Below are 14,121 nucleotides of genomic sequence, written 5' to 3'. Positions count from 1 at the left end.
TGTAATTTCATGTCGTGTTAGTGACATGCAAAGTTTGTTCTTTTAGAAATTTTACTTTGAGGTTACTTCTAAAATTGTATAGTTTGTATGAAAAAAAAATTTAGGCAAAAAAATTAAAATTAGTAAACATGTGAATGGTTGCTTGAATTATAGCTTGTTTTAGAGATTAAGGAAGTTTGTAATGAGAGTTTCAGTTTGTAAATTTTTGTGAAAAAATAGTAAAAAAAATTTTACTTTTCTAAAAATTTTGCTTTTAGTAGTTTTGTTGTTGAGTGAATTAGAGTTAGTGTGCATTAGTTTATCTAAGTATTTAGAGCTAGTGGAGTTAATGTTATTTGAATAGAAGTTTCAAGTTTGTATGTAATTTGGTTGATCCAATTATTGTGGTTTTGCTGTGGGTAGTTTAATAATTTTGTTGAAGTGGTTTACTCAACTGAAGTTTTATGTGCCAAAATAGATCCAATTAGTATGATTTTGCAGTTGTTCTTCTTAAGAGTTTGATGTTGTGATTGTTGGCGCTGGCATCATTGGTTTTGAACTCTAAATAAGCTTATTAGAACTTAAAAAAATTTAAGCATAAATGAATCGAGTTAAATTATGATTCATGATATGGAGCAATGTTGTTGCTGTTTGGTTCATTAATGAATTGTGTTGAATTATGATTCATGGCATGGAGCAATGTTGTTGTGATTTGGTTCGTTTACCCAAACCTGTCTAGTGAGTAAGGTTTATATCGACTGCTTTAATTTTAATGTACTTGAATTATTGGGCGTGTTTCAATTGGTGGAATGATTTCTACATATATTTTCTGGTTTGAAACAGGAAATCATCACTTTGTGTATCTTTAAAGTTGTTCTTTGATTATTTTTTTCAATTGTGTATCTTTAAAGTTGTTCTTTGATTATTTTTTTCAATTGTCTTGCTCCAATTTCTTCTGTCATTATCAAAAGTTTAGAGAGGAAAAAAAATGTAATTTCGATAATTAGTTAGTAGGGATTATTTTAGTTCTCATGGACTCTTATACCTTTTCATAAAGAATGAAGTTGAAATCTTGTGACTAGAAAATAGAATTTTTGACTAGCTTTGACAAGATGATTATTTTCTTTTTTTTTATTTTATATGTATGTGTGTGTAATTTGATTATGTAATTTGATTTTATTTAGACTAGTTGTAATTTGTATATCTGACTATCTGTACAAAGTGTATTTAAACATGTCACATATATATTTGTAGGGAATTCACTTCGAAATGTCAAGTACCAACATGGATGTAGTGGCACAAGATGTGGCTGCAGAAGAACAACAACAAGAACCCCCAGTGGAAGCAACCGCTAATTTTGTTCCAGATGAGTCCACTTCGATTGAAAATAGCAACAAATCGAGTGTGAAGAGTGTTTATTAGCAATACTTTAGTCGATTTCAAGAGGGAAAAGATTGGAAGGCAAAATGCAACCATTGCAAATCTATTCTTGGAGCCAATCCAAGAAATGAAACTACAAATTTAAAGAATCATGTGCTCCACTATTGTAAAAGGATCAAATTAGCAAACTCTAGGCAATCAACAATTGCTGATTCATTGTCTAAACATGCAAGGAGTGCGGCAGATGCTTTTGTATTTGATCCATCTTATACAAGAAGGTGTATTGCCAAGGCCATATGTATGCATGAGTACCCTTTATCTTTTGTGGAACATGTTGGAATGAAGGAAGTATATGCATCAATGCAACCAACTTTTAAGGTGCCTAGTTGAAACACAATCAAGAAGGACATTTTTGAAATGTATGAGTTGGAGAAGCTTAACATGACTAAGATAATGGATAAAAATGATAGTAGAGTAGCAGTTACAACTGACATGTGGACTTCCAACCAAGAAAAAGGATACATGGTTGTCACGACACACTACATTGATAGTTCATGGATTTTGCAAATGCGCGTATTAAGGTAATCTTCTAAATTATACTTCTAGTAATTGATATGACTTTTAATATTTTTTACTTGAAATTAATTTATCTTTTAGATAATAATTGAAATATGTTTTTGAACAATTTTCAGTTTTACTTATGTTCCCGCTCCTCATACGAGTGAAGTTCTCTCGAATGCATTAATGAAAGTCTTGTTAGAGTGGAACATAGATAGAAAATTGTCAACTATTACATTGGATAATTGCTCTACTAATGATGCTATGGTTGATGAGTTGTTGGGGCGCTTAGATTCAAAATATTTGTTGTTGGGGGGTTCTATGTTGCATATGCGTTGTTGTGCTCATATCTTGAACCTAATTGTGAAAGATGGTCTAAATTTGGTTAAGAAAAGTGTGGAAAAAATTCGTGGTAGTGTGGTGTATTGGACTTCAACCCCAAAAAGACATGAAACCTTTGTGAGTTGGTGTAGTAAGTCAAATGTTCAATTTACAAAAAAATTAGCTCTTGATTGTCCAACTAGATGGAACTCCACTTATGTGATGTTAGAGACTGCATGGTTATATCGAAATGTGTTTCCTCGATTAAGACAAAAGGATCCTAATTACAAAAGTTTGCCAAGCAATGAGGAGTGGGACCTTGCTAAAGAAATTTGTGATAAATTAAAGTTGTTTTATGATGTGACACAATTATTTTCTGGTACTCAAGTTTCAACAGCCAACATTTATTTTAACAAAGTATGTGATATAAATGTTGCCTTGAAAAATTGGTCTGCTTCTCCAAATTCATTGATTAGTAATATGGCATGTAGTATGAGGGTAAAATTTGATAAGTATTGGGAAGAAATTCATGGCATGATGGGTGTAGCTGTCATTCTAGATCCTAGGTATAAGCTTGCTAGGCTTGAGTATAAATTCTCAATGTTATGTCAAAATCAAGATGAGTGCTTAAGTAAGATTGAGAGGATCAAACAGATATGCTACGAATTGCTTCATGAGTACCAACAGAATCCGTCTAATTCAAGTAATGCATTTGAGGATTCTACACAAGAGCTACAGATGAATGCAGAGCAAGATGATGATGATGCTTACCAGTTGTATATTAGACAAAAGAAGAGAGAAAAGGGTTCATTTGTGAAGACTGAATTTGATCATTACATAGAGGAAGATGTTCATCCTTTGAGTGCCGACTTTGATATTTTAGCTTGGTGGAAAGTGAATGGGGCTAGATTTCCAACACTTCAAAGAATTGCGAGAGATATATTTGCTATCCCTGTGTCTACTGTTGCTTCTGAGTCTTCTTTTAGCACAAGTGGTCAAGTAATTGCTCCTCATCGTGGTAGTCTTCATGAAGATACTGTGGAAGCTCTTATGTGTAATCAAAACTGGTTGTGGGCAGCATATCGTCAAAGAGGTTATTTATGATTTAACTTTTCTATTTGCTTATGCTAATGTTAAATTTATATATTGATTGATTAATAAATAAATTTATTATCTTTGATTTTTAGGTGGAAAACCTGATTATCAAACTGCAAATGATGATGATGATGATGATGCTATATCTGAAGTCATAAACTAGTGATGGTGTTGTTGCAACAAATGGAATGCTCATGGAGACATGAAATTAAATAATTTTATTTATGTTTATGTTATTTACTTAGACAAAGACTTTTATGTGTAGTTTAATATTTAATGGTTATGTTGTGTATGACATACTTGTGTTATTTGTAGGATAATTTGTGTTGTTTGAATATTTGTGTTATTTGAATGCTCATAGGATAACTTGTGTTATTTGATGGTTATGTTGTGTATGAGATACTTATGTTATTTATGAGATATTTGTGTCATTAAAATATTTATTTTTGTCAACCCGCAGATAGGGTCGGATACCCGCGGGTTGAGCGCGGGTAGGGTTAGGGTTGGGTATTTCTCAACCCGCGGGTAGGGTAGGGTTGAGTGTTAGTTAAAAACTCAACCCGCGGGTAGGGTTAGGGTTGGGTTCAAACCCTACCCTACCCTACCCGTTGCCACCCCTACTTACGACTCAGTAACAGCCCAAGTGAAATGCCAATGCTTATTATTCGCGTCAAGAGGCATATTGTGCTGTCACGCACTAAGCATGTTAAGCTTTGAACGAGTAACCCAAGTGTCACCGAGATATATATTGGAACGATTGAGTAAGAAGGTAAAGAGGCGACACACACACACATCAAGAGCAGCCACGACGAGCCATTATTGGAGCCAAGAAGCAAGAGGTTTGACGAATTGGTGTTTCGTTCGCAAAATATTTGTGAATTTGTATCAGAATTGGAGGAGTTGACTGCCATTTTGCACCGTGCGTACGATAACGTCATGGTTGAGATAGAAGAATTGAAAGCCAAAAAGAAGGGGACATGTTCGTTATCTCACGAAAATGCCAACTTAGAATCCGTTAACGAGCTTCAAAGCCCTCTAAGAGTTCAAATAAGAGGACGTCCAAAAAATAGGCTAGGTTCAAAGTTGGACAAACAGATTGCAAATGCCTCAAAGAAGAAGAAAACGAAAGCTTTAAACGAGGTAAAAGTGATATTATTTAAATATGTGGTGATTGAGTTTAATTTTCTTGTTAATAATTTTGCTAATATGTGAGTTTATTATTTCCAGTTAAACCTCTTTGATGCTGCATCAGTGATGCGTCCAAATTCCAGCCAATATCAAGGACATGTTATGAATTATTAGTTCAAGGAACCAGCAGCAGTGCATAGTTTTTTTGGTGTATAGTTACAGTATATGGGTGTAAAGCTCAGTTTTTTAGGTGTATTTCTGAATTTTCTTGTGTTTGACGTTTTACATTTATATATTTCAGATGTTGCTGTTTATGTTATAAATTATTGTTTTGTTTATTTTTTATGATTTAGGATTTTGAGTTTTGGGTTTAGTTTTTATGGTTTAGGGTTTAGGGTTTAAGGTTTTAGGGTTTAGGGTTTTTAGGGTTTAGGGTTTTTGGGTTTAGAAATCCAGCATCAGGAGATAGAAGTTTGGGTGTATATTGAATTGTTGGGTGTAAAATTCCATGTTTCGGGTGTATAGTATGTTTGGTGGCTTAGTGTTTAGGGTTTAGGGTTTTAGGGTTTATGGTTTAGGATTTTAGGATTTAGGGTATAGGGTTTTAGGGTTTAGGGGTTTAGAGGTTTAGGGTTTAGGATTTTAGAATTTAGGGGTTAGGGTTTAGGGTTTAGGGGTTTAGGGTTTTAGGGTTTAGAGGTTTAGGGATAAAGCATTAGGGGATAAAAGTTTGGGTGTATATTCAACTTTCCTTGGGTATAAAATTTTATGTTTTGGGTATATATCTGGTTTGATGTTTTCCTTCATATTTTAGCACCTGTAATTCAGAGACAGTTTATTTATGAAATTTTTTTTAATAAAGCTGGATTATAATTGGCAAAATTTTACAGCATGTGTTCAAATTGTTACAAGACTACATAACAGTTAAATTAATCAGTGTCAATATCATTAGAATCTATCTGACTATATGGACTCAATAACAAAGAAGATGGCTTGGACAGTCTTATTGCATCACTTCCCCTAATAGCTTCAGCTTTGTCTTGATTCATTTCATGGAATAGAATTTGGGAAGCATATTCTACTTTATAGTGGTCCACCTCGTCCTACAGTTTAAAAAAATATTCTTTTTAATCAACCATGTTAATTTAGTAAAGTAATACAGGGTTATATAGTTTTAAACACAATTACCTGGGTCCAATTGTCTCACTCATACCTCCCCCTTTTAACGTTTTTGGGCTGAATTATTTCAAGCCACTTCATTACATAAATAACACAGTCATAGCTGAAAAACAAGAAATAAATTAGCAAATTACATATAGGAAAGATTAATTTTCAGAGTGAAATATTTATACCTTATCTTTTGACTTGAGATGTTAATGTATGGTGGTTCAATTTCCTGATCCTTTCTTTTCAGAGGTGCCCCCAGCATATACTCTAACTCTTGAAATTACATATCTCTTAAAATACAAAACAAATCAGTAATATATGAATAAATTTAATAATGGAATACACCCAAAAGAGCACAAACTTACACCTTATATTGAACAGAAATACACCCAGATATTAAAATACAAAACACAGAAACAACTTACAATGAATTTATTTAGGTTCATTCTGGCATCGGATGGACATGTCTTGTGATATGGGTCGAGTATATAAAATTTTCTCTTTCTTGCATCAGCCACCCCTAACCACCAATGGTTTGAATAGCAAACAGATGCAAAAATCTGAAGCATGTCCACATTGAACAGTATTTTTGTTTATTTGGCACATAAGTAAAGAATGGTAATAAGAAGTTTTAGAAACGAAAACTTACATATGGATGTGATGCTAATTTTTTGAGGTCCAAGAAGGGTATAAACATTAGGTAGTCTTCCACCCTGAATGGCTTATTGGTTTTAGGCTGTAAGAATTCCCCATTTGGATGATTTCCAACGGCCATGTTCTACAACAGTTGTGAAACACCAAATGAAATATTTATTACACCCAAACGATTACAGAAATACACCGAACAATTATAGAAACACACCCAAAGGATTACAGAAATACACCCAAACGGTTACAGAAATACACCCAAACGATTACAGACTTACACTCAAAGGATTTAAGAAATACACCCAAGATTCATCAAAATACACCTTACCACTATATCAAGGGGGAGACAGTATATTTCTTCTTGAAACCTTTTAATATTTTGCTGGTTAAGGATGAAGCACATGGCAGAGACAATCTAACAAAAAAGCCCAAATCAATTTACATCAATCAACATTGCAGTTACATTTCATGATAAAATCATTAATGTTATTCTAATATTACCTCAGCTTCTATATGTGTATCAGCTTTGAGAGATGCAAAGTGGACTTTTGACAAAATGTATCAATCTTGGGCCATGAGTGTGCACACGGCGTCATACTCATTAGTGCCTCTATCTCCGTATGTCTTTACACGTGTGGCCTAGATTTAGCATTTCTCTTTTATTTCAGCCGACATCTCGTTGGTCCTCGCAGGAGTTTCAAACTTTTCAAAACTTTTTTTGCCACTCTGCTTTGGAATCTGTGGACTTTTACCTTATGTTTTTACCCCACTGCTTGCAATTTTTTCCACCAGCTCCCCTAATTGTTCTATTAGTTTTGGAGTTTCAGGAGTTTTTGCCATCTCCCCCTATTGCGTTGCTGCTTCTTCTTGGTTTGAATCAGTCAAGCCATGGCTGAATGATGGCATCAGACCTTCTTTAGGAATGTAGGATGTTGTTCGTGCCATCATCATCAGTGCAGCAGCGTCTTCTGGGACTGTATTACTGCGTGATGACATATAACATACTATAAGAATAAGAATAGATGAATGATATTGAAAACCGAATTTTACTCTGCTGAACTTACATTTTGGATGGAGCTGGTGGAAGCGTGGGTGTGCTTTCTTCAGATTTTGGGGGTGGTTCTGGAGTGCTGCAAGGTTACATAAAACGAATCATGTTATAAAAAAAAACTAGTTACAGATCAATTGTAAAGATATACACCCTAACAAGGACAATATACGCCCAAACAATAACCAAATACACCCCAAGATTATTCCTTCCCTTTTTGTAGTTTCTTCATTAATTTTTTCACTTGGAGACTTTGTAGGGGTTGGTTCAATTTCTGACACACGGGTTGTCTGGGACAGAGGTAGATAAACTTGAATCGGAACTCTAAACAAGACAAAAATAAAAAGGTTAAGAAAGCCTGTGAAAATAAAATGGTTATAAGGTTGAACTTTACTTGAAAAATTCACATTGAAAGCGCTTTAGTTTGTGACTGTGTCTCTACCCGCACAACCATCATGTTCTCTTCAGCTGGGTCATTGGCTGATTCTTCTACCAGACTCAACCTGAAACACACCCAAAGAAACTCAAAATACACCCGAAGCATTCAAAAGAAACACAGGCTTTGTTTTTTGAGAACTTACATAGTTGTAGTTTTTGCTTTTTTTTCTGTCTTTTTTTTTTCTTGAATAAAATATTAAAGGACTTTTTTTTTCTAAAAAAAATATATACAGAATTAGAAGCAGAAGGTAATAAAAGATAAAAGCAACCAGTATTAGAAAGAGAAATTACATGCTATTCGCCGGTTTGTTTATGCTGCTTTGATCTGTGTGTCTTTAAGACAAAGTATCATCACTTCCTAAGTTTACCTCCGGTATTCTAAACATACAATAGATATTATTCAGTAAAAATACCATACGGTTAAATCAGGATAACAAGATTTTATCAAATAAAGTTTCTTACGTTTTGGATGAGTCATAGTGACCTTCTGTCGATCGCAGGTCAACTCCTTTCTCATGGGAAACCTGAAATAATTATTAGCAATGAAAACACCTTAAAATCGGTAATATACACCCCAAACATAACAAACCCCTGTGCAACAGATTTTTTATTGTTTTTCTTATTTTTAGATTCCCTTAAGAATTCTTCTAATTCTTCAGTTTCAATTTCAGATCTGATAGTACATGCATAAAAGAAAATGTTAACAAATATAATTTTGATGATAAACGGTAATATAGCTTTACAAAGTATCCTACCCATGATAGGATTGAGTTTGTTCAGGAGACGAATCCTAAACACTGAGCTTGCTCTTTTTGGATTACGTCCTGGGGAAAAAAAAGTATGAATAAGAAAGACAAAATAAAATTGATCAGAAAACACTATCCAAAGCAGTGCTTACTTTTTGGCTCTAGTCTGAATTTTTCTTTGTTTTTTGTTTTTCTACTGGTGGTGATTCTTCGCTTCTAAAAGTTAATAAGAAACACTTTGTTAATACATGAAATATTGAGAATAAACGGAAAAGAAAGTAATGATAATTTTAGAACATTACTCATCATTCGATTCAGTTTCTGAATCGGAATCCTCCTGAATCTTCTTCCTTTTTTTGGATTCTATTTTAGAAGACAAACAATCATTAGTAAAAAATACCCTAAAAGTAACATAATACACCCTAAAAGTGACAAAATACACCCAAGTATGTTACTTACTTTTTGGCTGTTCGGGTGGGATGTTTCCTTTTTGGTTCCTATGAGTCTTGTTCAGTCTCAAACTCAGAGGAATAATAGAGTTTAGCTTCAGATGTTTCACTCTCAAATGATGATGAACTTGCCTTTTTTTTCTCTTTTTTTTCTTTCTTTTCTTTTTCCTTCATTTGTCTCAATTTCTCTTTTGTTTCAGCCATCTTTACAATTCCCTGAAATAGTAGAAATGTTAGTTAACAACATTCATGTAAATTAAATACATCCAAGATATTCTGTTCACTTACCATATGTTCATCCATTTCTGCTCTCATCCTTTCAACCAACTGCTCTCTATTCCAGCTGGCAATCCAGGGTTCTACAGGTCTTTCTTCTCCTTTCTTGTCTTTGTTTTTCGACAAATGGAAATAGACTCTCATCAAGGCAAATAGGCAGCCGTCGATTGATTTTTTCTTTTTCAGATTGTAATTAGTTATGCCCTTGATGATGAAATTCAACACATGGGCTCCCCAGTTGCCCTCCTTTATTTTGTCCATCTTAAATATTGGTGCCATGTGCACAGGAGAGATTTTGTTTATTGTTGTTGGCAACAGGAACGCCATCTGTATATAGAGGATGAAAATCCTCTGGAACATCAGGCGATCCTGTTCATTTCCAACACCAATACTCATCATCTCATTCGTCAGATTTTTTAGAGTCTTCCCATGGAATCTTCTAAAAGACTATTTGTTCTCTTCAGAAAGTTCCTTATAACTAACTTTCTGAGGAAATAGATCTCCTACAAAAAAGAAAATAACTTACACTAAAATCACTTGAAATACACCCAAACATCACTCATATACACTCCAATATCACTCATATACACCTATGTTTGTTTCTTGATTATATGATAGCAGAATAAGATATTACAAAGAATGGAAGTATAGAGGTTTTCTGTAATGAGTTACCTGATGCGTTGAGGCCAAGCGCAACCCCTATTGTGTTGAGTTTAACTCTAAATGAACTGTAGCTGGTTTCAAGTATGTTTTTCTCCAATTTAAAGGAGTTAGCCAACTCCTTTAATAGTCTGTGATGTACCCTTAGTGGTGGGATGTGCATCAGTCCACCAAAACCTACATCTCGAACAATTGCTTTCTTTTCATCGCTCATATTTCCAAATTTTTCACTCAACAAATGGGTTGCACACTTCAAGTTTTTGGTTTGCTGTAAACAAAGCAAAATTAGAGTCATTAGAATAAGATATATTTGTTTTAGGAAAAATTAACTTGTTCTAAGACATATATTTGTGCTTACATTGTATTTTTTTCACCTTGATTTTTGCTCGCCAGTTTTACTGCAATGAAAAAGAGATGTTGTCAAAAGATAAAAAATACACCAAAAAATCAGAGATATACACCCATAGATCAGTCAGATACACCCCATACTACAATGAAAAAGAGATGCTGTCAATAGATAAAAAATACACCAAAAAACCAGAGATATAAACCCATAGATCAGTCAGATACACCCCAATATCAGCCACATACACCCAAATCCAGTCACATAACCATTTTGTTTTTTTTAATTAAACGAAATTAAATCAGTCTAAAATCATATTCAATTAATCTAAACATCCATAAAATGACACTGCAAGGTCAAGCACAATTAGAATAATAACAGTTAGACTTCAAAACTCCTAATATATATATTTATTAGTCTCAAACACCTCTAATTTTTTTTGGATTATATGACATTATATGTGTTCAGAAATATAGTTAAGTTCAAAATGCCACTAGAAGCAACAGTCGCATGCCAAGTTTGAGATATACACCCGACAAACGGCTATATACACCCAAAAATCATTTAGAAGAGGAACCGTCTTTTATGTAACCATGCACAAATCTACTTAAAAAACATGTAAACATCCACAAAACATGTACCAAAACATATCAAAGCACACGTTAAAGCTTTCACTAGAAGTATGCGAAATAGCGTAAACGAAGAACAGTGTCATCAGAACAATAATATGAGATCTAAAACCAGGAACAGTGAAACAGAGAAAGAAATACTGATGATATAGTTCTTCTATTTCATATAATAGTGTGAAAAACCTAGAAGAATACTAAAATAATACCTTACCTTGAATAATGTTTCTTCGTTTTTTTCTGCTGATTTTTTATGGAGATTTGTATCTTTTGTTCTTGATTTCTTCTACTCTTCGCGACGAGTTGGAACGTTTCTTCATAATCGTAATTTGTTTCGAATGTGGCTTGAAACTTGACAGTTTGCGTTTTGATTGAGGAAGAAAAGGAAAAGTGTGCCATAATAAGCGTGTTTTGAAAAATGCAACTGTTGTATAAGGCGTGTGCGTTTTACGCTCCATTCTAAACAATGTAGTGCGCGTGATTTTTTTTGGATTGAGCCAACTTATATTGTTTGTAAGCCAAAAAGGCTTGTATGTGTAACAAGCCTGATGAATTATATATAATTTATTAGCACTAATTAAGCTGTCTACATATATAGTAGATAAATCTAAGTGCATATTCTGATACATACATACAAGAGAGAAAACAAAATCATTCTTTACGAGTCATTTTTTTTTTTTTACATCAATTATGCATGTTATATGTATATTAAAATTAATTATTAGTATAAAATATATATTAAAATATAAATATATATTAAAAATAAATTAAATTACATATATATATTTATATATAAATATATTAATAATTAATTTTAACATATAAATAAAATTTTGTATATAAATTCTGTAGGTTAGGTATCTTCTGATTCTTCTCACTCTGTATGTGAGTGTGCACCGATAATGTAACCAATGAAATGATGAATTATTGAATTACATCTCCGACGATCTCACCTCTCCTCCGTTGTTAGCTTTTAACCTTTTTGAACCCAATAATAAGCTTGAAATTACCAAAAACAATTTCTTATAAAGCCATTAACTGAAGTCGGTGGTATAATTATTAATATGCAAAACACGCACTGTATATATATATCACCATATTTTTATTTATTTGTCACAATTTTTTCTATTATTTATGAAGGTTTATAATTCTCACTAAATAATTTATAGGAGTTCTTAGGATTTTTAAAATTTGAAGTGTCACAAAATCATTTATGAAAACTTTTAAAACTCTCCACAATCTATTTAGTGAAAGTTTTGTGTGTGTTTAATAAGAATTTTATATTAGACTTTTGTGATAATTTTAAATTACTTTTGTGATAATTTAAAATCTTCACAAATTAATTTTTTAATTTAATAAAAATTAACTATTTTGTGAGATTTTCAAACTTTCATAAATTATGTAATTATATATTTATTTTTAATTTTAAAACATTCATTAATCTCATTTCATTTATATACTTTTAAATTAAAAATTTATTTTTTAATATCAAAATTTAAAAATTAAATCTTTTATAACACAATTTTTTAATATATAAGATATAATTCTATATGTAAAAAAAATTTCAATGTCAATAATTTTATACATAATTGTATATAATATTATTTTACATAATTACTACTGTTTTTGTTTAAAAAGTAGAATAAAATAACAATTTTAATATTTTAATATTATCTAATTACATAAAAATCTCAAATATTTGTTCTCGGATATGCATTGCTATCACAACTAATTTCCTAGCATTAAATATTTGTTCCTATTTAAAAATAATAAATAGAAACTATTTAATTTATAAATTACAAGATAAGATAATAAAAATAAGATAGTTTATGTTATACTAAATGTGTAGCATGCTCACTAGTATTTTGGTAGTTTTGATAGCAGCCCTCAAATTTCTTAATATTGGACAGACTTGGTAGCAAAAAAATTTCAAAGTCATAATTAAAATATGGCAGAAAATTTTGCAATTTTGTGGTTCTTTAACACTTTGTTTGAATGTAAAATGAAAAATGAGTGAAAAGAAAATGGATGAAAAGAAAATGAGAGAAAAAAAAATAGAAGAAAAAGTTGATTTTTTTTGTGTTGTTTGGATGAAGAGAAAATGAAAAAAAAAGTAGAAGAATTTTTTTTATTTGAATGGAAGGAAAAATAAGAAGAGAGAAAATCATATCTAAATAAAATTACATTAATATCCTTTACAAATTATAATATACTAATGTTATAATGACAAATTTGTAATTTTACCCATTTTTTCATTCTAATCTAAGTTTTTTTTTTCAATTTTGGAGAGAAAATTTTAATGAGTCTTACATATACTTTTATATTTTTTATTCATTTTCTTTCTTGATCTAAACAATAAAAAACTATTTTTTCATTTATTTTTTTTACTTTTCAAATTCTTCTAAACCAAACACAGTGTAAGAGAATTCAATGAATGCTCCACAAGCAATAACCACTAGGGGTGAGCACAGGTCGATTTGGTTCGGGTTCAAGGTAAAATTAGAACCGAACCGATCAAAAAGTAATTGGTTCGGTTTGGTTCGAATTTACATTTTTTTGTGCTTGTACCCGAACCAAACCAAACCGATTAAGAGCGGATTGATTCGGTTCGGGTAGCGGGTACCCGTTGACTTTGAAATTTATAAAAAAACCAAATTGACAAATTTTTATCTTGAAAATTCAACAAATACAATAAACATGTAACATCAATAGAAATAATGCAAATATATTAAACACCAAATACATTTGATATGACCAATAAACATCGGTTACAAGTTATAGCTCGGTAACACCTAAAATCCGATCATAATCGATGATTTCATCATGACCATAAATAATCATTAACCAATAACGTCGGATTTACAATTAATCCTCCTCCTGGGCGTTACAACCCAGGGGAAACGGTCGACCATTTACACTAATATAAAGCAGACAAGAAAAGCCGAAAAAGGTACGTGACATTTCTCCTAATTAAGATCTATCATCCACCTAACACTAACTTGAGCGTCGGAGTGCCTTTGCAGGTACCCACCCTCATTGTTCATCCGCTGCCGAAGTATATCTTGGTCCACATCAGGAGTCTGCCGACCTTATCAGAGGACGAGCTATACCTCGGAGTAACCAGGCAAGAACAACATTAAAAACTAAACTCATCAAAATCCAAACATATTAATAGTGAATAATCTTTGTCTAATGAAAATATAAAAGTGCAATCGAAATATTAGAAGTTAAATACAAAAGTCTAGTGAATAATCTTTGA

The sequence above is a fragment of the Arachis hypogaea genome, chromosome 4 (genome assembly GCF_003086295.3).
Source record: "Arachis hypogaea cultivar Tifrunner chromosome 4, arahy.Tifrunner.gnm2.J5K5, whole genome shotgun sequence".
Lineage (NCBI taxonomy): Eukaryota > Viridiplantae > Streptophyta > Magnoliopsida > Fabales > Fabaceae > Arachis > Arachis hypogaea.
The sequence above is the reverse complement of the archived record's forward strand: the minus strand, read 5'-3'. Positions refer to the sequence as shown.